General features: G+C 44.9%; 1 protein-coding gene across 1 annotated transcript in view; it reads left to right on the forward strand.

The window, feature by feature from the left end:
• The window catches only part of fid (fire dancer), a 638,212-nt gene that overhangs the window by 551,378 nt on the left and 59,996 nt on the right, over positions 1 to 26,838 (forward strand). The window lies entirely within an intron of this gene.

Raw genomic sequence — 26,838 nt, forward strand, 5'->3', positions numbered from 1 at the left:
ACCTGCTACTAGACTGTATGACACAAGACTAAGGTGCACCTGCTACTAGATTGTATGACACAAGACTAAGGTGCACCTGCTACTAGGTTGTATGACACAAGACTAAGGTGCACCTGCTACTAGATTGTATGACACAAGACTAAGGTGCACCTGCTACTAGGTTGTATGACACAAGACTAAGGTGCACCTGCTACTAGGTTGTATGACACAAGACTAAGGTGCACCTGCTACTAGGTTGTATGACACAAGACTAAGGTGCACCTGCTACTAGATTGTATGACACAAGACTAAGGTGCACCTGCTACTAGATTGTATGACACAAGACTAAGGTGCACCTGCTACTAGATTGTATGACACAAGACTAAGGTGCACCTGCTACTAGATTGTATGACACAAGACTAAGGTGCACCTGCTACTAGATTGTATGACACAAGACTAAGGTGCACCTGCTACTAGATTGTATGACACAAGACTAAGGTGCACCTGCTACTAGGTTGTATGACACAAGACTAAGGTGCACCTGCTACTAGCACCTGCTACTTGTATGACACAAGACTAAGGTGCACCTGCTACTAGATTGTATGACACAAGACTAAGGTGCACCTGCTACTAGATTGTATGACACAAGACTAAGGTGCACCTGCTACTAGATTGTATGACACAAGACTAAGGTGCACCTGCTACTAGATTGTATGACACAAGACTAAGGTGCACCTGCTACTAGACTGTATGACACAAGACTAAGGTGCACCTGCTACTAGACTGTATGACACAAGACTAAGGTGCACCTGCTACTAGGTTGTATGACACAAGACTAAGGTGCACCTGCTACTAGATTGTATGACACAAGACTAAGGTGCACCTGCTACTAGACTGTATGACACAAGACTAAGGTGCACCTGCTACTAGATTGTATGACACAAGACTAAGGTGCACCTGCTACTAGATTGTATGACACAAGACTAAGGTGCACCTGCTACTAGATTGTATGACACAAGACTAAGGTGCACCTGCTACTAGATTGTATGACACAAGACTAAGGTGCACCTGCTACTAGATTGTATGACACAAGACTAAGGTGCACCTGCTACTAGATTGTATGACACAAGACTAAGGTGCACCTGCTACTAGATTGTATGACACAAGACTAAGGTGCACCTGCTACTAGGTTGTATGACACAAGACTAAGGTGCACCTGCTACTAGATTGTATGACACAAGACTAAGGTGCACCTGCTACTAGATTGTATGACACAAGACTAAGGTGCACCTGCTACTAGATTGTATGACACAAGACTAAGGTGCACCTGCTACTAGGTTGTATGACACAAGACTAAGGTGCACCTGCTACTAGGTTGTATGACACAAGACTAAGGTGCACCTGCTACTAGATTGTATGACACAAGACTAAGGTGCACCTGCTACTAGATTGTATGACACAAGACTAAGGTGCACCTGCTACTAGGTTGTATGACACAAGACTAAGGTGCACCTGCTACTAGATTGTATGACACAAGACTAAGGTGCACCTGCTACTAGGTTGTATGACACAAGACTAAGGTGCACCTGCTACTAGATTGTATGACACAAGACTAAGGTGCACCTGCTACTAGATTGTATGACACAAGACTAAGGTGCACCTGCTACTAGGTTGTATGACACAAGACTAAGGTGCACCTGCTACTAGATTGTATGACACAAGACTAAGGTGCACCTGTACTAGACTGTATGACACAAGACTAAGGTGCACCTGCTACTAGGTTGTATGACACAAGACTAAGGTGCACCTGCTACTAGGTTGTATGACACAAGACTAAGGTGCACCTGCTACTAGATTGTATGACACAAGACTAAGGTGCACCTGCTACTAGGTTGTATGACACAAGACTAAGGTGCACCTGCTACTAGGTTGTATGACACAAGACTAAGGTGCACCTGCTACTAGATTGTATGACACAAGACTAAGGTGCACCTGCTACTAGATTGTATGACACAAGACTAAGGTGCACCTGCTACTAGGTTGTATGACACAAGACTAAGGTGCACCTGCTACTAGGTTGTATGACACAAGACTAAGGTGCACCTGCTACTAGACTGTATGACACAAGACTAAGGTGCACCTGCTACTAGACTGTATGACACAAGACTAAGGTGCACCTGCTACTAGATTGTATGACACAAGACTAAGGTGCACCTGCTACTAGATTGTATGACACAAGACTAAGGTGCACCTGCTACTAGACTGTATGACACAAGACTAAGGTGCACCTGCTACTAGATTGTATGACACAAGACTAAGGTGCACCTGCTACTAGATTGTATGACACAAGACTAAGGTGCACCTGCTACTAGATTGTATGACACAAGACTAAGGTGCACCTGCTACTAGATTGTATGACACAAGACTAAGGTGCACCTGCTACTAGATTGTATGACACAAGACTAAGGTGCACCTGCTACTAGATTGTATGACACAAGACTAAGGTGCACCTGCTACTAGATTGTATGACACAAGACTAAGGTGCACCTGCTACTAGATTGTATGACACAAGACTAAGGTGCACCTGCTACTAGATTGTATGACACAAGACTAAGGTGCACCTGCTACTAGATTGTATGACACAAGACTAAGGTGCACCTGCTACTAGATTGTATGACACAAGACTAAGGTGCACCTGCTACTAGATTGTATGACACAAGACTAAGGTGCACCTGCTACTAGACTGTATGACACAAGACTAAGGTGCACCTGCTACTAGATTGTATGACACAAGACTAAGGTGCACCTGCTACTAGATTGTATGACACAAGACTAAGGTGCACCTGCTACTAGATTGTATGACACAAGACTAAGGTGCACCTGCTACTAGATTGTATGACACAAGACTAAGGTGCACCTGCTACTAGACTGTATGACACAAGACTAAGGTGCACCTGCTACTAGATTGTATGACACAAGACTAAGGTGCACCTGCTACTAGATTGTATGACACAAGACTAAGGTGCACCTGCTACTAGATTGTATGACACAAGACTAAGGTGCACCTGCTACTAGATTGTATGACACAAGACTAAGGTGCACCTGCTACTAGATTGTATGACACAAGACTAAGGTGCACCTGCTACTAGATTGTATGACACAAGACTAAGGTGCACCTGCTACTAGATTGTATGACACAAGATTAAGGTGCACCTGCTACTAGATTGTATGACACAAGAATAAGGTGCACCTGCTACTAGATTGTATGACACAAGACTAAGGTGCACCTGCTACTAGATTGTATGACACAAGACTAAGGTGCACCTGCTACTAGACTGTATGACACAAGACTAAGGTGCACCTGCTACTAGATTGTATGACACAAGACTAAGGTGCACCTGCTACTAGATTGTATGACACAAGACTAAGGTGCACCTGCTACTAGACTGTATGACACAAGACTAAGGTGCACCTGCTACTAGATTGTATGACACAAGACTAAGGTGCACCTGCTACTAGACTGTATGACACAAGACTAAGGTGCACCTGCTACTAGATTGTATGACACAAGACTAAGGTGCACCTGCTACTAGACTGTATGACACAAGACTAAGGTGCACCTGCTACTAGATTGTATGACACAAGACTAAGGTGCACCTGCTACTAGATTGTATGACACAAGACTAAGGTGCACCTGCTACTAGATTGTATGACACAAGACTAAGGTGCACCTGCTACTAGATTGTATGACACAAGACTAAGGTGCACCTGCTACTAGATTGTATGACACAAGACTAAGGTGCACCTGCTACTAGATTGTATGACACAAGACTAAGGTGCACCTGCTACTAGATTGTATGACACAAGACTAAGGTGCACCTGCTACTAGATTGTATGACACAAGACTAAGGTGCACCTGCTACTAGATTGTATGACACAAGACTAAGGTGCACCTGCTACTAGATTGTATGACACAAGACTAAGGTGCACCTGCTACTAGATTGTATGACACAAGATTAAGGTGCACCTGCTACTAGATTGTATGACACAAGACTAAGGTGCACCTGCTACTAGATTGTATGACACAAGACTAAGGTGCACCTGCTACTAGATTGTATGACACAAGACTAAGGTGCACCTGCTACTAGACTGTATGACACAAGACTAAGGTGCACCTGCTACTAGACTGTATGACACAAGACTAAGGTGCACCTGCTACTAGGTTGTATGACACAAGACTAAGGTGCACCTGCTACTAGATTGTATGACACAAGACTAAGGTGCACCTGCTACTAGATTGTATGACACAAGACTAAGGTGCACCTGCTGCTAGATTGTATGACACAAGACTAAGGTGCACCTGCTACTAGATTGTATGACACAAGACTAAGGTGCACCTGCTACTAGATTGTATGACACAAGACTAAGGTGCACCTGCTACTAGATTGTATGACACAAGACTAAGGTGCACCTGCTACTAGATTGTATGACACAAGACTAAGGTGCACCTGCTACTAGATTGTATGACACAAGACTAAGGTGCACCTGCTACTAGATTGTATGACACAAGACTAAGGTGCACCTGCTACTAGATTGTATGACACAAGACTAAGGTGCACCTGCTACTAGATTGTATGACACAAGACTAAGGTGCACCTGCTACTAGATTGTATGGTACAAGACTAAGGTGCACCTGCTACTAGATTGTATGACACAAGACTAAGGTGCACCTGCTACTAGATTGTATGACACAAGACTAAGGTGCACCTGCTACTAGATTGTATGACACAAGACTAAGGTGCACCTGCTACTAGATTGTATGACACAAGACTAAGGTGCACCTGCTACTAGATTGTATGACACAAGACTAAGGTGCACCTGCTACTAGATTGTATGACACAAGACTAAGGTGCACCTGCTACTAGATTGTATGACACAAGACTAAGGTGCACCTGCTACTAGATTGTATGACACAAGACTAAGGTGCACCTGCTACTAGGTTGTATGACACAAGACTAAGGTGCACCTGCTACTAGACTGTATGACACAAGACTAAGGTGCACCTGCTACTAGATTGTATGGTAAAAGACTAAGGTGCACCTGCTACTAGATTGTATGACACAAGACTAAGGTGCACCTGCTACTAGATTGTATGACACAAGAATAAGGTGCACCTGCTACTAGATTGTATGGTACAAGACAAAGTTGCACCTGCTACTAGATTGTATGACACAAGAATAAGGTGCACCTGCTACTAGACTGTATGACACAAGACTAAGGTGCACCTGCTACTAGATTGTATGGTACAAGAATAAGGTGCACCTGCTACTAGATTGTATGACACAAGAATAAGGTGCACCTGCTACTAGATTGTATGACACAAGACTAAGGTGCACCTGCTACTAGATTGTATGACACAAGAATAAGGTGCACATGCTACTAGATTGTATGGTACAAGAATAAGGTGCACCTGCTACTAGATTGTATGGTACAAGACTAAGGTGCACCTGCTACTAGACTGTATGACACAAGACTAAGGTGCACCTGCTACTAGGTTGTATGACACAAGACTAAGGTGCACCTGCTACTAGACTGTATGACACAAGACTAAGGTGCACCTGCTACTAGATTGTATGACACAAGACTAAGGTGCACCTGCTACTAGACTGTATGACACAAGACTAAGGTGCACCTTCTACTAGGTTGTATGACACAAGACTAAGGTGCACCTGCTACCAGACTGTATGACACAAGACTAAGGTGCACCTGCTACTAGATTGTATGACACAAGACTAAGTTGCACCTGCTACTAGATTGTATGACACAAGACTAAGGTGCACCTGCTACTAGATTGTATGACACAAGAATAAGGTGCACCTGCTACTAGATTGTATGGTACAAGAATAAGGTGCACCTGCTACTAGATTGTATGGTACAAGACTAAGGTGCACCTGCTACTAGATTGTATGGTACAAGACTAAGGTGCACCTGCTACTAGATTGTATGGTACAAGACTATGGTGCACCTGCTACTAGATTGTACGGTACAAGAGTAAGGTGCACCTGCTACTAGATTGTATGGTACAAGACTAAGGTGCACCTGCTACTAGATTGTATGACACAAGAATAAGGTGCACATGCTACTAGATTGTATGGTACAAGAATAAGGTGCACCTGCTACTAGATTGTATGGTACAAGACTAAGGTGCACCTGCTACTAGACTGTATGACACAAGACTAAGGTGCACCTGCTACTAGGTTGTATGACACAAGACTAAGGTGCACCTGCTACTAGACTGTATGACACAAGACTAAGGTGCACCTGCTACTAGATTGTATGACACAAGACTAAGGTGCACCTGCTACTAGACTGTATGACACAAGACTAAGGTGCACCTGCTACTAGGTTGTATGACACAAGACTAAGGTGCACCTGCTACCAGACTGTATGACACAAGACTAAGGTGCACCTGCTACTAGATTGTATGACACAAGACTAAGGTGCACCTGCTACTAGATTGTATGACACAAGACTAAGGTGCACCTGCTACTAGATTGTATGACACAAGAATAAGGTGCACCTGCTACTAGATTGTATGGTACAAGAATAAGGTGCACCTGCTACTAGATTGTATGGTACAAGACTAAGGTGCACCTGCTACTAGATTGTATGGTACAAGACTAAGGTGCACCTGCTACTAGATTGTATGGTACAAGACTAAGGTGCACCTGCTACTAGATTGTACGGTACAAGAATAAGGTGCACCTGCTACTAGATTGTATGGTACAAGACTAAGGTGCACCTGCTACTAGATTGTATGACACAAGACTAAGGTGCACCTGCTACTAGGTTGTATGACACAAGACTAAGGTGCACCTGCTACTAGATTGTATGGTACAAGACTAAGGTGCACCTGCTACTAGGTTGTATGGTACAAGACTAAGGTGCACCTGCTACTAGGTTGTATGGTACAAGACTAAGGTGCACCTGCTACTAGGTTGTATGGTACAAGACTAAGGTGCACCTGCTACTAGGTTGTATGGTACAAGACTAAGGTGCACCTGCTACTAGGTTGTATGACACAAGACTAAGGTGCACCTGCTACTAGATTGTATGGTACAAGAATAAGGTGCACCTGCTACTAGGTTGTATGACACAAGACTAAGGTGCACCTGCTACTAGATTGTATGGTACAAGACTAAGGTGCACCTGCCACTAGGTTGTATGGTACAAGACTAAGGTGCACCTGCTACTAGGTTGTATGGTACAAGACTAAGGTGCACCTGCTACTAGGTTGTATGACACAAGACTAAGGTGCACCTGCTACTAGATTGTATGGTGCAAGACTAAGGTGCACCTGCTACTAGGTTGTATGGTACAAGACTAAGGTGCACCTGCTACTAGGTTGTATGACACAAGACTAAGGTGCACCTACTACTAGATTGTATGACACAAGACTAAGGTGCACCTGCTACTAGGTTGTATGACACAAGACTAAGGTGCACCTGCTACTAGGTTGTATGACACAAGACTAAGGTGCACCTGCTACTAGATTGTATGGTACAAGACTAAGGTGCACCTGCTACTAGGTTGTATGACACAAGACTAAGGTGCACCTGCTACTAGATTGTATGGTGCAAGACTAAGGTGCACCTGCTACTAGGTTGTATGGTACAAGACTAAGGTGCACCTGCTACTAGGTTGTATGACACAAGACTAAGGTGCACCTACTACTAGATTGTATGACACAAGAGTAAGGTGCACCTGCTACTAGGTTGTATGACACAAGACTAAGGTGCACCTGCTACTAGGTTGTATGACACAAGACTTAAGTGCACATTCTACTAGGTTGTATGGTACAAGACTAAGGTGCACCTGCTACTAGGTTGTATGACACAAGACTAAGGTGCACCTGCTACTAGGGTGTATGACACAAGACTAAGGTGCACCTGCTACTAGGTTGTATGACACAAGACTAAGGCGCACCTGCTACTAGATTGTATGACACAAGAATAAGGTGCACCTGCTAGTAGACTGTATGGTACAAGACTATGGTGCACCTGCTACTAGATTGTATGGTACAAGACTAAGGTGCACCTGCTACTAGGTTGTATGACACAAGACTAAGGTGCACCTGCTACTAGATTGTATGACACAAGACTAAGGTGCACCTGCTACTAGATTGTATGACACAAGACTAAAGTGCACCTGCTACTAGATTGTATGGTACAAGTCTAAGGTGCACCTGCTACTAGATTGTATGGTACAAGACTAAGGTGCACCTGCTACTAGATTGTATGACACAAGACTAAGTTGCACCTGCTACTAGGTTGTATGACAAAAGACTAAGGTGCACCTGCTAGTAGATTGTATGGTACAAGACTAAGGTGCACCTGCTACTAGGTTGTATGACACAAGACTAAGGTGCACCTGCTACTAGATTGTATGGTACAAGACCAAGGTGCACCTGCTACTAGGTTGTATGACACAAGACTAAGGTGCACCTGCTACTAGATTGTATGGTACAAGACCAAGGTGCACCTGCTACTAGGTTGTATGGTACAAGACTAAGGTGCACCTGCTACTAGGTTGTATGGTACAAGACTAAGGTGCACCTGCTACTAGATTGTATGGTACAAGACTAAGGTGCACCTGCTACTAGGTTGTATGACACAAGACTAAGGTGCACCTGCTACTAGATTGTATGACACAAGACTAAGGTGCACCTGCTTCTAGGTTGTATGGTACAAGACTAAGGTGCACCTGCTACTAGGTTGTATGGTACAAGACTAAGGTGCACCTGCTACTAGATTGTATGGTACAAGACTAAGGTGCACCTGCTACTAGGTTGTATGGTACAAGACTAAGGTGCACCTGCTACTAGATTGTATGGTACAAGAATAAGGTGCACCTGCTACTAGATTGTATGGTACAAGACTAAGGTGCACCTGCTACTAGACTGTATGACACAAGACTAAGGTGCACCTGCTACTAGGTTGTATGACACAAGACTAAGGTGCACAAGCTACTAGACTGTATGACACAAGACTAAGGTGCACCTGCTACTAGATTGTATGACACAAGACTAAGGTGCACCTGCTACTAGACTGTATGACACAAGACTAAGGTGCACCTGCTACTAGGTTGTATGACACAAGACTAAGGTGCACCTGCTACCGGATTGTATGACACAAGACTAAGGTGCACCTGCTACTAGATTGTATGACACAAGACTAAGGTGCACCTGCTACTAGATTGTATGACACAAGACTAAGGTGCACCTGCTACTAGATTGTATGACACAAGAATAAGGTGCACCTGCTACTAGATTGTATGGTACAAGAATAAGGTGCACCTGCTACTAGATTGTATGGTACAAGACTAACGTGCACCTGCTACTAGATTGTATGGTACAAGACTAAGGTGCATCTGCTACTAGATTGTATGGTACAAGACTAAGGTGCACCTGCTACTAGATTGTACGGTACAAGAGTAAGGTGCACCTGCTACTAGATTGTATGGTACAAGACTAAGGTGCACCTGCTACTAGATTGTATGACACAAGACTAAGGTGCACCTGCTACTAGGTTGTATGACACAAGACTAAGGTGCACCTGCTACTAGATTGTATGGTACAAGACTAAGGTGCACCTGCTACTAGGTTGTATGGTACAAGACTAAGGTGCACCTGCTACTAGGTTGTATGGTACAAGACTAAGGTGCACCTGCTACTAGGTTGTATGGTACAAGACTAAGGTGCACCTGCTACTAGATTGTATGACACAAGACTAAGGTGCACCTGCTACTAGATTGTATGGTACAAGACTAAGGTGCACCTGCTACTAGGTTGTATGACACAAGACTAAGGTGCACCTGCTACTAGATTGTATGGTACAAGACTAAGGTGCACCTGCCACTAGGTTGTATGGTACAAGACTAAGGTGCACCTGCTACTAGGTTGTATGGTACAAGACTAAGGTGCACCTGCTACTAGGTTGTATGTCACAAGACTAAGGTGCACCTGCTACTAGATTGTATGGTGCAAGACTAAGGTGCACCTGCTACTAGGTTGTATGGTACAAGACTAAGGTGCACCTGCTACTAGGTTGTATGACACAAGACTAAGGTGCACCTACTACTAGATTGTATGACACAAGACTAAGGTGCACCTGCTACTAGGTTGTATGACACAAGACTAAGGTGCACCTGCTACTAGGTTGTATGACACAAGACTAAGGTGCACCTGCTACTAGATTGTATGGTACAAGACTAAGGTGCACCTGCTACTAGGTTGTATGACACAAGACTAAGGTGCACCTGCTACTAGATTGTATGGTGCAAGACTAAGGTGCACCTGCTACTAGGTTGTATGGTACAAGACTAAGGTGCACCTGCTACTAGGTTGTATGACACAAGACTAAGGTGCACCTACTACTAGATTGTATGACACAAGAGTAAGGTGCACCTGCTACTAGGTTGTATGACACAAGACTAAGGTGCACCTGCTACTAGGTTGTATGACACAAGACTTAAGTGCACATGCTACTAGGTTGTATTGTACAAGACTAAGGTGCACCTGCTACTAGGTTGTATGACACAAGACTAAGGTGCACCTGCTACTAGGGTGTATGACACAAGACTAAGGTGCACCTGCTACTAGGTTGTATGACACAAGACTAAGGCGCACCTGCTACTAGATTGTATGACACAAGAATAAGGTGCACCTGCTTGTAGACTGTATGGTACAAGACTATGGTGCACCTGCTACTAGATTGTATGGTACAAGACTAAGGTGCACCTGCTACTAGGTTGTATGACACAAGACTAAGGTGCACCTGCTACTAGATTGTATGACACAAGACTAAGGTGCACCTGCTACTAGATTGTGTGACACAAGACTAAAGTGCACCTGCTACTAGATTGTATGGTACAAGACTAAGGTGCACCTGCTACTAGATTGTATGGTACAAGACTAAGGTGCACCTGCTACTAGATTGTATGACACAAGACTAAGTTGCACCTGCTACTAGGTTGTATGACAAAAGACTAAGGTGCACCTGCTAGTAGATTGTATGGTACAAGACTAAGGTGCACCTGCTACTAGGTTGTATGACACAAGACTAAGGTGCACCTGCTACTAGATTGTATGGTACAAGACCAAGGTGCACCTGCTACTAGGTTGTATGACACAAGACTAAGGTGCACCTGCTACTAGATTGTATGGTACAAGACCAAGGTGCACCTGCTACTAGGTTGTATGGTACAAGACTAAGGTGCACCTGCTACTAGGTTGTATGGTACAAGACTAAGGTGCGCCTGCTACTAGATTGTATGACACAAGACTAAGGTGCACCTGCTTCTAGGTTGTATGGTACAAGACTAAGGTGCACCTGCTACTAGGTTGTATGGTACAAGACTAAGGTGCACCTGCTACTAGATTGTATGGTACAAGACTAAGGTGCACCTGCTACTAGGTTGTATGGTACAAGACTAAGGTGCACCTGCTACTAGATTGTATGGTACAAAACTAAGGTGCACCTGCTACTAGATTGTATGGTACAAGACTAAGGTGCACCTGCTACTAGGTTGTATGGTCCAAGACTAAGGTGCACCTGCTACTAGGTTGTATGACACAAGACTAAGGTGCACCTGCTACTAGGTTGTATGACTCAAGACTAAGGTGCACCTGCTACTAGATTGTATGACACAAGACTAAGGTGCACCTGCTGCTAGATTGTATGACACAAGTGATGAATGGTTTTGAAAACCGACAAGTTGAAGAATTGAGACACTTATGCAACACATGGGATTTTTTATTGAAGAAACATTTCGCCACACAGTGGCTTCATCAGTCCAATACAAAGTAGAAATGGGTAAGGAGAGGAGGAGTTCGAGGTAATCAGTCCCTCAACCTGGAATCGATGTGTTCAGTCCATCACTCTTGTAGGAAGTGCAGCATAGGGCCAGAGAGGTGGCTTATATACTGCAGTCACATGAGTTGAAGCAGAAGGAGGCGGGATCACAGTGGGACCTGCCACTTGTGTAAGTAGGTCGTCGTCCAAAGGTTGGGCAAGCGTTGAAGTCTTTGTACCAGGTTGAGGGACTGATTACCTCGAACTCCTCCTCTCCTTTCCCATTTCTACTTTGTATTGGACTGATGAAGTCACTGTGTGGCGAAACGTTTCTTCAATAAAGATTCCCATGTGTTGCATAAGTGTCTCAATTCTTCAACATGTCATGGTAGGTTAGAAGCTACTGTTGCATATCACAAGAGCATGTCATGGTAGGTTAGAAGCTACTGTTGCATGACACAAGAGCATGTCATGGTAGGTTAGAAGCTACTGTTGCATGTCACAAGAGCATGTCATGGTAGGTTAGAAGCTACTGTTGCATGTCACAAGAGCATTTCATGGTAGGGTAGAAGCTACTGTTGCATGACACAAGAGCATGTCATTGTAGGTTAGAAGCTATTGTTGCATGTCACAAGAGCATGTCATGGTAGGTTAGAAGCTACTGTTGCATGACACAAAAGCATGTCATGGTAGGTTAGAAGCTACTGTTGCATGACACAAGAGCATGCCATGGTAGGTTAGAAGCTACTGTTGCATGACACAAGAGCATGTCATGGTAGGTTGCATGTCACAAGAGCATGTCATGGTAGGTTAGGAGCTACTGTTGCATGTCACAAGAGCATGTCATGGTAGGTTAGAAGCTACTGTTGCATGACACAAGAGCATGTCATGGTAGGTTAGAAGCTACTGTTGCATGACACAAGAGCATGTCATGGTAGGTTAGAAGCTACTGTTGCATGTCACAAGAACATGTCATGGTAGGTTAGAAGCTACTGTTGCATGACAAGAGCATGTCATGGTAGGTTAGAAGCTACTGTTGCATGACACAAGAGCATGCCATGGTAGGTTAGAAGCTACTGTTGCATGACACAAGAGCATGTCATGGTAGGTTGCATGTCACAAGAGCATGTCATGGTAGGTTAGAAGCTACTGTTGCATGTCACAAGAGCATGTCATGGTAGGTTAGAAGCTACTGTTGCATGACACAAGAGCATGTCATGGTAGGTTAGAAGCTACTGTTGCATGACACAAGAGCATGTCATGGTAGGTTAGAAGCTACTGTTGCATGTCACAAGAGCATGTCATGGTAGGTTAGAAGCTACTGTTGCATGACACAAGAGCATGTCATGGTAGGTTAGAAGCTACTGTTGCATGACACAAGAGCATGTCATGGTAGGTTAGAAGCTACTGTTGTATGGCACAACAGTGTCACAGAATTTGTATAGATTATTATGATTGTAACTATCTGTTGTAACCTCTACGGTAACATTATATTTTAGACATCTCTAATGTTTAGTTTACAGTCAAATGTTGATGTATTTTTGACTTTATTATTACTAGTAATGTGAACAGATGAACTGAACATCCGTGACGACATATGGGCGAAATGTTGCACTTGTGTCTCTTGGAAATAAATGGTATAAAATACCGACACAATGGAAATACAAGCACATAAGCAGTATAATATGGTTCTTTATTGACAACGTTTCGCCCACACAGTGGGCTTTATCAAGTCTTGATAAAGCCCACTGTGTGTGCGAAACGTTGTCTATAAAGGATTACATTACACTACTTATGTGCTTATATTCAATTTGTGTCTCTTTTTCCATTAAGTTTATCGCTACTGAAGTATCACCGACAAACACAAGAGTCTTACCATTGACCATATTCTTCCACCTGAGTTTACGTTCAACACAACACTGATAACAGAACTTTTCAAGGTGGGTTGAAGACAACTTATCATATCACCTGTCAACTCAACTTGGTGTTGGTTGCCAGAGGCAGCGGCTGCTGATACTGTGGTTACTCCAAACACAAGTTTTGCTGGACTCAAATTAAGTTGTGAAAAAAAACGTCAACGAATAAGCAAAATAGTGAATGAAGGGCTCGAACCGCAGTCCATGAATTGACAGCTCGACGCTCTACCGTCTAGACCAGGTTAGGTTAGGTAAGGTTCATCAGGAAACAGGACATGTGTTTCCTGACGCGAGTCTTAGTCTGATGATGACCCACCGCTGGAGCTTTTGGTCACCAGGTTTTATTGTTTACCACCGTGCTTATATTGACCGGTATTAGGTCACGTTAAATACTCCTTAAATGGTTTAAAAACCCCGGTTTGCTTAACCATTTACATCATATCTGTAAGACACGGCAATATCTTGGGTTCTTGATACGTTAAAATTACTCATGAAATCGTAATGGCGGGCGGGGATACAACCCGTGGTCAGAGAGTCATTAAACTCCAGACCGACGCGTTAGCCACTGGGTCAGCTGGCTACTAAGATTCATCCAACTAGGTTGGAGTTTTATGGCTCTCTGACCGCGGGTTCTACCCTGACCTGTGGTCTGGTTCGATACGTTAAGTTCTGCCTTGTATAACATCTATATATCAGCCTCTTCTCTCTCACTACAGTTAAAGTCAACTCTCAAAATTTTGAATCAACATCAATAAGCACATCGTGTACACGTATATACGATGAAACGTTCATAATCCAACGAAACGTGAGATAATATTTACACGACGTTTCGCTTCCTTCTGGATCATTATCAAGTGGCTGCTTCGTCTCTTATATTCAGGTTAGTAGTTGTGATTTGATTTTCCTCAGTATTTCCGCTTGTTATTATTCGACAACATTATGTTAGATAAGACATGTCTTAATATGTTGATATGCAGGCTACTGCATGACTATGTTGCTCTGCAGTGTCTGCAACGTCTGAGCACGACTGCAATACACAGTTCTCACAACAGTACAACAGCACTCATACAACAGTACAACACAGAGCTCACTAACATTGTAAATAATACGTTGATGGAGGAAAACTGTGCAAAACGTCGCTTCTACACATTCTAGGATATTTATTATAGGAAACGTTTTGCCACTAGTGGTTTCATCATTAGGACTGACGAAGTCACTCGTGGCGAAACGTCTTAAACGTCTTCTTTTTTTTTATTTATTAATTTAGTAATTTAAGCATACATAGATGACGTGTGCTTAAGACAAGAGACCTTTTTCACATTCTTAAAAAAAAATCTTACAAGAAAGCATCAGGTCTGAGGAGAATGTTTGTTATAATGTTTAGGTGATATACTGACCGTGAAACAACCACCCTCACCCTCTCTGCTTTACTGCACTTACTAAAGTGTTTATATCATGCCGTGCACATTCTAAAGTGTCTCTGTCGTGCCAGGGACTTTCTGAAGTGTTGTTTCTGTCATGCTGTGTATGACAGAAACATGAGGTAGTCCGGGAATGATCCTGGAATACCTCTGAATCATTCTGTGCACGAAGGAAGGCTCTCAACCTATCATTCTGTGCACGAAGGAAGGCTCTCAACCTATCATTCTGTGCACGAAGGAAGGCTCTCAACCTATCATTCTGGCACGAAGGAAGGCTCTCAACCTATCATTCTGGCACAAGTCACACTGACACACAAAAGTGAGAGAGACAGTATATATAAGACACGGGGGACAAAGAGAGAAGAAAGAAGGAAATGGAACACTAGTGGTGTTATCCTGGCCCCTGAGTGTTATCCAGGCTCTGGATGTTATCCTGGCCCTGAGTGTTATCCTGGCCCTTAGTGTTATCCTGGCCCTGAGTGTTATCCTGGCCCTGAGTGTTATCCTAGTCCTGAGTGTTATCCTGGCTCTGAGTGTTATCCTAGTCCTGAGTGTTATCCTGGCCCTGAGTGTTATCCTGGCCCTGAGTGTTATCCTGGCTCTGGGTGTTGTCCTAGTCCTGAGTGTTATCCTGGCTCTGGGTTTTATTCTGGTCCTGAGTGTTATCATGACCCTGAGTGTTATCCTGGCCCTGAGTATTATCCTGGCTCTGAGTGTTATCCTGGTTCTGAGTGTTATCCTGGCCCTGAGTGTTATCCTGGCCCTGAGTGTTATCGTGGCCCTGAGTGTTATCCTAATCCTGAGTGTTATCCTGACCCTGAGTGTTATCCTGGCCCTGAGTGTTATCATGGCTCTGGGTGTTATCCTGGCTCTGAGTGTTATCCTGGCTCTGGGTGTTATCCTGGCCCTGAGTGTTATCCTGGTCCTGTGTGCTATCCTGGCCCTGAGTGTTATCCTGGCTCTGGGTGTTATTCTGACTCTGGGTGTTATCCTGGTCCTGAGTATTATCCTGGCTCTTAGTGTTATCCTGGCACTGAATGTTATCCTGGCCTTGAATGTTATCCTGGCTCTGAATGTTATCCTGGTCCTGAATGTTATCCTGGCCCTGAATGTTATCCTGGCCCTGAATGTTATCCTGGCCCTGAATGTTATCCTGGTCCTGAATGTTATCCTGGCCCTGAATGTTATCCTGGCCCTGAATGTTATCCTGGTCCTGAATGTTATCCTGGCCCTGAATGTTATCCTGGTCCTGAATGTTATCCTGGTCCTGAATGTTATCCTGGTCCTGAATGTTATCCTGGTCCTGAATGTTATCCTGGTCCTGAATGTTATCCTGGTCCTGAATGTTATCCTGGTCCTGAATGTTATCCTGGTCCTGAATGTTATCCTGGTCCTGAATGTTATCCTGGCCCTGAATGTTATCTTGGTCCTGAATGTTATCCTGGCCCTGAATGTTATCCTGGCCCTGAATGTTATCCTGGCCCTGAATGTTATCCTGGTCCTGAATGTTATCCTGGTCCTGAATGTTATCCTGGCCCTGAATGTTATCTTGGTCCTGAATATTATCCTGGCCCTGAATGTTATCCTGGCCCTGAATGTTATCCTGGCCCTGAATGTTATCCTGGCCCTGAATGTTATCCTGGCCCTGAATGTTATGCTGGTCCTGAATGTTATCCTGGTCCTGAATATTATCCTGGCCCTGAATGTTATGCTGGTCCTGAATGTTATCCTGGTCCTGAATATTATCCTGGCCCTGAATATTATCCTGGCCCTGAATGTTATCCTGGTCCTGACATGCATCACACATTAAACACTGAATCTGCTCACAAGAGGCAAACTGAAAATAATTGAACATGATTTAACAGCAATAATTTGTTGCACTGTTTTACACATAAAATTATCAAATCTGCGATAGAACACTGAATTTCACTCTCCGTCGTCGTCGTCGTCGTCGTCGTCGAATTAAGAGTCACTTTGTTAAACGTTTGAAGCTCCATCACTGAGGATTTTGAAAGTTATGTGAACCATTCCAGGATTAGTAAGTTTATTTAATTATACTTAAGTACAATTATCGTACATATTGTAAATTGCCTGGGATAACCCCAAAAAAAGTTTGACAAAGTGACTTATTTCCACTTGGGTCCTTGTAAGAAGCTGGGAATACTCTCAATAACTTTGTTAGTGAGGCTTCTGCACATATTAAGTGTGGAGCAACTGACCCGCACATGTTAAGTGTGGAGCAACTGACCCGCACATGTTAAGTGTGGAGCAACTGACCCGGGCTCTACTGACCACTCACAAGTCTTCAAAATTTGATGCCTATTGAATGAGGCGCTTACGAGTTATAATAATAATAATAATAAGAAGAAGAAGAAGAAGAAGAATAAGAAGAATAAGAAGAAGAAGAAGAAGAAGAAGAAGAAGAAGAAGAAGAAGAAGAAGAAGAAGAAGAAGAAGAAGAAGAAGAAGAAGAAGAAGAAGGAGAAGAAGAAGAAGAAGAAGAAGAAGAAGAAGAAGAAGAAGAAGAAGAAGAAGAAGAAGAAGAAGAAGAAGAAGAAGAAGAAGAAGAAGAAGAAATATATATATAATATATTTATTTCTACAAGTACATGTACAAGGTATACAGTCGTAGCTGACAACAATGACATACTACTTAGGTCAGTTTTGTCCCAGGATGCAACCCACACCAGTCGACTAACACCCAGGTACCTATTTTACTGATGGGTGAACAGGGACAACAGGTGTAAGGAAACACCCCCAATGTTTCCACCCTTGCTGGGAATCGAACCAAGAACCCTCAACGTGTGAAGCGACGGCTATGCCTACCAGGCCGCGGGCCACCCCTAAATGAGTATGAAGAACGAAAAGTTGAAGGAAAATTAAATATAGTTCTTAGGGTTCTCATAGGGGATACTAATAAAACGGAATAATGACATCCTGACTTCACTGGGTGATCCTGAGTTACCAACTCTCAGGATTAATAATCCAAACAAAATTATCTGTCTTTGTACACTTGGTGTACTCAACAACTGTCTTTATTCTCCTCCAGCGAGTCCTTGATTTTACTACAGCGGTACAAGTAGCTACGTACGGTAGACACGGAAGCTACGTACGGTAGACATGGAAGCTACGTACGGTAGACACGGAAGCTACGTACGGTGGACACTGAAGCTACGTACGGTAGAAACTGAAGCTACGTACGGTAGACACTGAAGCTAAGTACGGTAGACACAGAAGCTACGTACGGTAGATACGGAAGCTACGTACGGTAGACACGGAAGCTACGTACGGTAGACACGGAAGCTACGTACGGTGGACACTGAAGCTACGTACGGTAAACACGGAAGCTACGTACGGTAGACACTGAAGCTACGAACGGTGGACACTGAAGCTAAGTACGGTAGACACGGAAGCTACGTACGGTGGACACTGAAGCTACGTACGGTAGAAACTGAAGCTACGTACGGTAGACACTGAAGCTAAGTACGGTAGACACAGAAGCTACGTACGGTAGATACGGAAGCTACGTACGGTAGACACGGAAGCTACGTACGGTAGACACGGAAGCTACGTACGGTAGACACGGAAGCTACGTACGGTAGACACGGAAGCTACGTACGGTAGACACTGAAGCTACGAACGGTGGACACTGAAGCTAAGTACGGTAGACACGGAAGCTACGTACGGTGGACACTGAAGCTACGTACGGTGGACACTGAACCTACGTACGGTAGACACGGAAGCTACTTACGGTAGACACAAGCTAAGTACGGTAGATACTGAAGCTAAGTACGGTAGACACGGAAGCTACGTACTGTAGACACTGAAGCTACGTACAGTAGACACTGAACCTAAGTACGGTAGACACGGAAGCCACGTACGGTAGACACGGGAGCTACGTTCGGTAAACACTGAAACTACGTTCAGTAGACACTGAAGCTACGTACGGTAGACACTGAAGCTACGTACGGTAGACACGGAAGCTACGTACAGTAGACACTGAAGCTACGTACGGTAGAAACTGAAGCTACGTACGGTAGACACTGAAGCTACGTACGGTAGACACTGAAGCTACGTACGGTAGACACTGAAGCTACGTACGGTAGACACGGAAGCTACTTACGGTAGACACTGAAGCTACGTACGGTAGACACTGAAGCTACGTACGGTAGACACTGAAGCTACGTACGGTAGACACGGAAGCTACTTACGGTAGACACTGAAGCTACGTACGGTAGACACTGAAGCTACGTACGGTAGACACGGAAGCTACTTACGGTAGACACGGAAGCTACGTACGGTAGACACTGAAGCTACGCACGGTAGACACTGAAGCTACGTACGGTAGACACTGAAGCTACGTACGGTAGACACTGAAGCTACGTACGGTAGACACGGAAGCTACTTACGGTAGACACTGAAGCTAAGTACGGTAGACACGGAAGCTACGTACTGTAGACACTGAAGCTACGTACGGTAGACACGGGAGCTACGTACTGTAGACACTGAAGCTACGTACGGTAGACACTAAAGCTACTTTCGGTAGACACTGAAGCTACGTTCGGTAGACACATTGAAGGTACCTTCACTACGTTCACTCAACGTTCAAGTTTCTGTCAGTATAACTTGGAATTTGTCACAGTAACACACTCAAATAATGTTGTCTGCGATGTTAGGTCGTCCAGACTAGAGTTTGGAGGCTGATTTAAAGCAAAACCTGAATTTAAAGGCTTTCTTCTAGGTACAGTGAACGCCTCGTCTAGTACAAGAAACCCTCCGGCTAGTAGTGTTATCCCCTCAATGGAGGTTCCTGATGCCGGTGAGGAGCTCGTGATCTAGGGAATTGGATCTGTGCTCCAGTTCCCCGAATTAAACCTAAATGATTTACACCCCCCATCCCCCCACTGGCGAGGTATAATCCCTACGGTTTTAGTGGTCCTCATGATAATGATAAAATAATAGTATTATCTAGTTTATTATCAATGCAGTAAGGTCTCCCATGAAGCTCTTCTGTGTAGTGCATTCTTTTGGAAATGCAGTTGAAAACGCTCATTCAAAATTGAATAGCAGGTGGAGTGAAGGACTTTCCACTCGTCATTCAATTCTGGATGCAAATTTTATATTAAATTTTATTTAAAAAAAAAACGAGTCATATGAAGGAGCTTTATGAGAGTGACTGAAAATAAGTGGTTCTGGGGGAGTGACCTGTTGGAGTATGAACAAGGTAACATTTATGAAAGGACTCAGGTAAACCACTGAGTTAGACTGAGTCCTGGTGGTGGCCAGTACAGCTGCCTGCAAACTTACGAAGAGGTGTGAGGGTGTTGTAGCTCGAGGTGTATGGGTGTTGTAGCTCGAGGTGTGAGGGTGTTGTAGCTCGAGGTGTATGGGTGTTGTAGCTCGAGGTGCGAGGGTGTTGTAGCTCGAGGTGTGAGGGTGTTGTAGCTCGAGGTGTATGGGTGTTGTAGCTCGAGGTGTATGGGTGTTGTAGCTCGAGGTGTGAGGGTGTTGTAGCTCGAGGTGTATGGGTGTTGTAGCTCGAGGTGTATGGGTGTTGTAGCTCGAGGTGTATGGGTGTTGTAGCTCGAGGTGCGAGGGTGTTGTAGCTCGAGGTGTATGGGTGTTGTAGCTCGAGGTGCGAGGGTGTTGTAGCTCGAGGTGCGAGGGTGTTGTAGCTCGAGGTGTATGGGTGTTGTAGCTCGAGGTGTGAGGGTGTTGTAGCTCGAGATGTATGGGTGTTGTAGCTCGAGGTGTGAGGGTGTTGTAGCTCGAGGTGTATGGGTGTTGTAGCTCGAGGTGTGAGGGTGTTGTAGCTCGAGGTGTATGGGTGTTGTAGCTCGAGGTGCGAGGGTGTTGTAGCTCGAGGTGTGAGGGTGTTGTAGCTCGAGGTGTATGGGTGTTGTAGCTCGAGGTGTGAGGGTGTTGTAGCTCGAGGTGTATGGGTGTTGTAGCTCGAGGTGTATGGGTGTTGTAGCTCGAGGTGTGAGGGTGTTGTAGCTCGAGGTGTATGGGTGTTGTAGCTCGAGGTGTGAGGGTGTTGTAGATAGAGGTGTATGGGTCTTGTAGCTCGAGGTGTATGGGTGTTGTAGCTCGCGGTGGTTGGGTGTTGTAGCTCGAGGTGTATGGGTGTTGTAGCTCGAGGTGTGAGGGTGTTGTAGCTCGAGGTGTGAGGGTGTTGTAGCTCGAGGTGTATGGGTGTTGTAGCTCGAGGTGTGAGGGTGTTGTAGCTCGAGGTGTGTGGGTGTTGTAGCTCGAGGTGTGAGGGTGTTGTAGCTCGAGGTGTGAGGGTGTTGTAGCTCGAGGTGTATGGGTGTTGTAGCTCGAGGTGTGAGGGTGTTGTAGCTCGAGGTGTGAGGGTGTTGTAGCTCGAGGTGTATGGGTGTTGTAGCTCGAGGTGTGAGGGTGTTGTAGCTCGAGGTGTAAGGGTGTTGTAGCTCGAGGTGTGAGGGTGTTGTAGCTCGAGGTGTGAGGGTGTTGTAGCTCGAGGTGTGAGGGTGTTGTAGCTCGAGGTGTGAGGGTGTTGTAGCTCGAGGTGCGAGGGTGTTGTAGCTCGGGGTGCGAGGGTGTTGTAGCTCGAGGTGTGTGGGTGTTGTAGCTCGAGGTGCGAGGGTGTTGTAGCTCGAGGTGTGAGGGTGTTGTAGCTCGGGGTGCGAGGGTGTTGTAGCTCGAAGTGTGTGGGTGTTGTAGCTCGAGGTGCGAGGGTGTTGTAGCTCGAGGTGTGAGGGTGTTGTAGCTCGAGGTGTATGGGTGTTGTAGCTCGAGGTGTGAGGGTGTTGTAGCTCGAGGTGTATGGGTGTTGTAGCTCGAGGTGTGAGGGTGTTGTAGCTCGAGGTGTGAGGGTGTTGTAGCTCGAGGTGTGAGGGTGTTGTAGCTCGAGGTGTGAGGGTGTTGTAGCTCGAGGTGCGAGGGTGTTGTAGCTCGGGGTGCGAGGGTGTTGTAGCTCGAGGTGTGTGGGTGTTGTAGCTCGAGGTGCGAGGGTGTTGTAGCTCGAGGTGTGAGGGTGTTGTAGCTCGAGGTGTATGGGTGTTGTAGCTCGAGGTGTGAGGGTGTTGTAGCTCGAGGTGTTTGGGTGTTGTAGCTCGAGGTGCGAGGGTGTTGTAGCTCGAGGTGTGAGGGTGTTGTAGCTCGGGGTGCGAGGGTGTTGTAGCTCGAGGTGTGAGGGTGTTGTAGCTCGAGGTGCGAGGGTGTTGTAGCTCGAGGTGTGAGGGTGTTGTAGCTCGAGGTGCGAGGGTGTTGTAGCTCGAGGTGTGAGGGTGTTGTAGCTCGGGGTGCGAGGGTGTTGTAGCTCGAGGTGTGTGGGTGTTGTAGCTCGAGGTGCGAGGGTGTTGTAGCTCGAGGTGTGAGGGTGTTGTAGCTCGAGGTGTATGGGTGTTGTAGCTCGAGGTGTGAGGGTGTTGTAGCTCGAGGTGTATGGGTGTTGTAGCTCGAGGTGTGAGGGTGTTGTAGCTCGAGGTGTGAGGGTGTTGTAGCTCGAGGTGTGAGGGTGTTTTAGCTCGAGGTGTGAGGGTGTTGTAGCTCGAGGTGCGAGGGTGTTGTAGCTCGGGGTGCGAGGGTGTTGTAGCTCGAGGTGTGTGGGTGTTGTAGCTCGAGGTGCGAGGGTGTTGTAGCTCGAGGTGTGAGGGTGTTGTAGCTCGGGGTGCGAGGGTGTTGTAGCTCGAGGTGTGTGGGTGTTGTAGCTCGAGGTGCGAGGGTGTTGTAGCTCGAGGTGTGAGGGTGTTGTAGCTCGAGGTGTATGGGTGTTGTAGCTCGAGGTGTGAGGGTGTTGTAGCTCGAGGTGTATGGGTGTTGTAGCTCGAGGTGTGAGGGTGTTGTAGCTCGAGGTGTGAGGGTGTTGTAGCTCGAGGTGTGAGGGTGTTGTAGCTCGAGGTGTGAGGGTGTTGTAGCTCGAGGTGTGAGGGTGTTGTAGCTCGGGGTGCGAGGGTGTTGTAGCTCGAGGTGTGTGGGTGTTGTAGCTCGAGGTGTGAGGGTGTTGTAGCTCGAAGTGTGTGGGTGTTGTAGCTCGAGGTGCGAGGGTGTTGTAGCTCGAGGTGTGAGGGTGTTGTAGCTCGAGGTGTATGGGTGTTGTAGCTCGAGGTGTGAGGGTGTTGTAGCTCGAGGTGTCTGGGTGTTGTAGCTCGAGGTGTGAGGGTGTTGTAGCTCGAGGTGTATGGGTGTTGTAGCTCGAGGTGTGAGGGTGTTGTAGCTCGAGGTGTATGGGTGTTGTAGCTCGAGGTGTGAGGGTGTTGTAGCTCGAGGTGTATGGGTGTTGTAGCTCGAGGTGTGAGGGTGTTGTAGCTCGAGGTGTATGGGTGTTGTAGCTCGAGGTGTGAGGGTGTTGTAGCTCGAGGTGTATGGGTGTTGTAGCTCGAGGTGTGAGGGTGTTGCAGCTCGAGGTGTATGGGTGTTGTAGCTCGAGGTGTGTGGGTGTTGTAGCTCGAGGTGTGTGGGTGTTGTAGCTCGAGGTGTAAGGGTGTCGTAGCTCGAGGTGTGAGGGTGTTGTAGCTCGGAAGGTTATTTGAATTGTGATGTCGAGGCCCTTCTGTCAAGACAGCTATTAAGTGAATAACGATGAATGTGTCCTTGTTTTGAAGAGTCACCGTGCCTCGATGGGAAACGGACGGTGTATTAAAAAAAAAAAAAAAAGATTAGGTGATGAAAGATTGGATATCAGATTGGAGGGAGAGAGTATGGAGGAGGTGAATGTATTCAGATATTTGGGAGTGGACGTGTCAGCGGATGGGTCTATGAAAGATGAGATGAATCATAGAGTTGATGAGGGGAAAAGGGTGAGCGGTGCACTTAGGAGTCTGTGGAGACAAAAAACTTTGTCCTTGGAGGCAAAGAGGGGAATGTATGAGAGTATAGTTTTACCAACGCTCTTATATGGGTGTGAAGCATGGGTGATGAATGTTGCAGCGAGGAGAAGGCTGGAGGCAGTGGAGATGTCATGTCTGAGGGCAATGTGTGGTGTGAATATAATGCAGAGAATTCGTAGTCTGGAAGTTAGGAGGAGGTGCGGGATTACCAAAACTGTTGTCCAGAGGGCTGAGGAAGGGTTGTTGAGGTGGTTTGGACATGTAGAGAGAATGGAGCGAAACAGAGTGACTTCAAGAGTGTATCAGTCTGTAGTGGAAGGAAGGCGGGGTAGAGGTCGGCCTAGGAAAGGTTGGAGGGAAGGGGTAAAGGAGGTTTTGTGTGCGAGGGGCTTGGACTTCCAGCAGGCATGCGTGAGCGTGTTTGATAGGAGTGAATGGAGGCAAATGGTTTTTAATACTTGACGTGCTGTTGGAGTGTGAGCAAAGTAACATTTATGAAGGGGTTCAGGGAAACCGGCAGGCCGGACTTGAGTCCTGGAGATGGGAAGTACAGTGCCTGCACTCTGAAGGAGGGGTGTTAATGTTGCAGTTTAAAAACTGTAGTGTAAAGCACCCTTCTGGCAAGACAGTGATGGAGTGAATGATGGTGAAAGTTTTTCTTTTTTGGGCCACCCTGCCTTGGTGGGAATCGGCCAGTGTGCTAATAATAATAAAAAAATTTACATTAGCTATTTCTTTAGGTCACGACATGTGAATATACGCTTGTTTATAGACTAATGAGAGTGTGATCCCTGTGTATTATTTCAGATTATCATGGTGTTGATTAGTTTCTCACTGTTTGCCAATATCAGATGAAGCATAATGTTATGATTGCTAGTTGACTCTGTTGTATGTTGGTTCAGCGCGAACTTTGGAACTTGGGAGATCATTGATGTATGTTTTTTAGTCAAGAGAACTTCTAGGTAGCTTGCCTAGAGTACTTCCAGGTAGCTTGTCTAGAGTACTCCCAGGTAACTTGTCTAGAGTACTCCCAGGTAGCTTGTCTAGAGTACTCCCAGGTAACTTGTCATGTATACTGCCCTGTTCTGTCATCTACCATTTTGTATTTGAGAGTTCAAGATTTTCTGGAAGGACGTTAGGAACGCAGGATTTTCTAGGCTTTCTGGGTGATTTTCTAAGTTTCCTGGGCAAGCTTTCCTTGGCTTCCTGGGTTTACTACACTTCTTTGGCATTCGTCCAGGCTTCCTGGACAGCTTAGAATTTTAGACTTCCTGAGCAATTGTCTAGGTTTCCTTGACACTTTCTAGGCATCCTGAGCAGTTTTTTAAGCTTCCTGGGCAGTTTTCTAGGTTTCCTGGGCAGTTTTCGAATTTCCGTTACATTTATGTAAATTTCTCTGACGTTACCATTTTCTTAGCTAAAATATATCGATTATTACACTTGTAATCGAAACTGATGATAATTTACGATTTGTGGACTGTTTCCTGTTTACCACTAAAATCAAAATTTCCAGATGTCTTTTCATCATTTCCTGGTGATTATGTACCGTTTTGGAAAAAATGAGTCACAGAGAAGAATGCTTTTTTTTTTTTTTTCCTGCAGTAAATGAGTCAGTCATCAGTCAACATCTTACATACGTTTCTCAGTCACTGGATTTCTTAATAAATCATTTATTAAGAAGAATCAACACCATTTTAAACATTTATTAAGTAGCTTTTAACTCGCTTCTTAAAATTTCTTTAACATATGTTAAAAAAAATTATTATTGCTGTTGTTATTATATTATTATTATTATTATTATTATTATTATTATTATTATTATTATTATTATTATTATTATTATTATTATTTTCTGGAGGCAGACAGATGTAATTAAGAACATAGATAAGAGAATTACATTGCAAATTGCTAGATTTATTGTGAGCTGCTGGAGAACGTTATCACTGCCTGAAGTATATGCTTCTATCTGGGTGTTGAGTGCTAGCTCCTGCCCCCACCTAGCTGCACTCACCTAGTGGTACTCATCTAGGTGTAGTGGCCTACTTGTTCTATCCTAGTTGTGTGTGCAGGGGGTCGAACTGATGGTACAAAGGGATGCTTCTAGTCTTCAGTATTAATGTTAATTTTTACATTGTGTCGTACACATCCTCCCCCTCCTCCTCCTCCTCCTCCTCCTCCTCCTCCTCCTCCTCCTCCTCTTCCTCCTCCTCCTCCTCCTCCTCCTCATCCTCCTCCTCCTCCTCTTCCTCCTCCTCCTCCTCCTCCTCCTCCTCTTCCTCCTCCTCCTCCCCCGCCTCCTCCTTCTCCTCCTCCTCCTCCTCCTCCTCCTCCTCCTCCTCCTCCTCCTCCTCCTCCTCCTCCTCCTCCTCCTCCTCCTCCTCCTCCTCCTCCAGTTCTGTTTCAAAAATATTTTCTTTCCCGTGAAAGTTTTTTCACGTGATTTTTCTCCATCATAAATTTTAAATTGTAACTTCTTGTTTATCGTTATTTCTGGTTCGTGAAAAATTGTAGTCATTTGTGATTGTTTAATTCTGTATTGTACAGTATTGTTGATACTTTTTATACTATTTTGTTATCTTCTATGTTTATTATATTATTATTTTTTGTAATTATGTTGTTTTCGGTTACAGTATTAATAATTGCAGCAGTTGAGTCTTAATAACTCTGTTATAATTAATGGTTAATGGGGGTTTTAAGTGTATATATTACACTAAACTTCTCACCACCAGACAGGAATAAATTTATTTCCTAAGATAGAGACTAAAGCAATCTCTTAGTATATATATGTTAAGATGAATATACTCTCAGGGTATATATATATATATATATATATATATATATATATATATATATATATATATATATATATATATAT

Source organism: Cherax quadricarinatus, chromosome 52, assembly GCF_038502225.1.
Source record: "Cherax quadricarinatus isolate ZL_2023a chromosome 52, ASM3850222v1, whole genome shotgun sequence".
NCBI classification, from domain to species: domain Eukaryota; kingdom Metazoa; phylum Arthropoda; class Malacostraca; order Decapoda; family Parastacidae; genus Cherax; species Cherax quadricarinatus.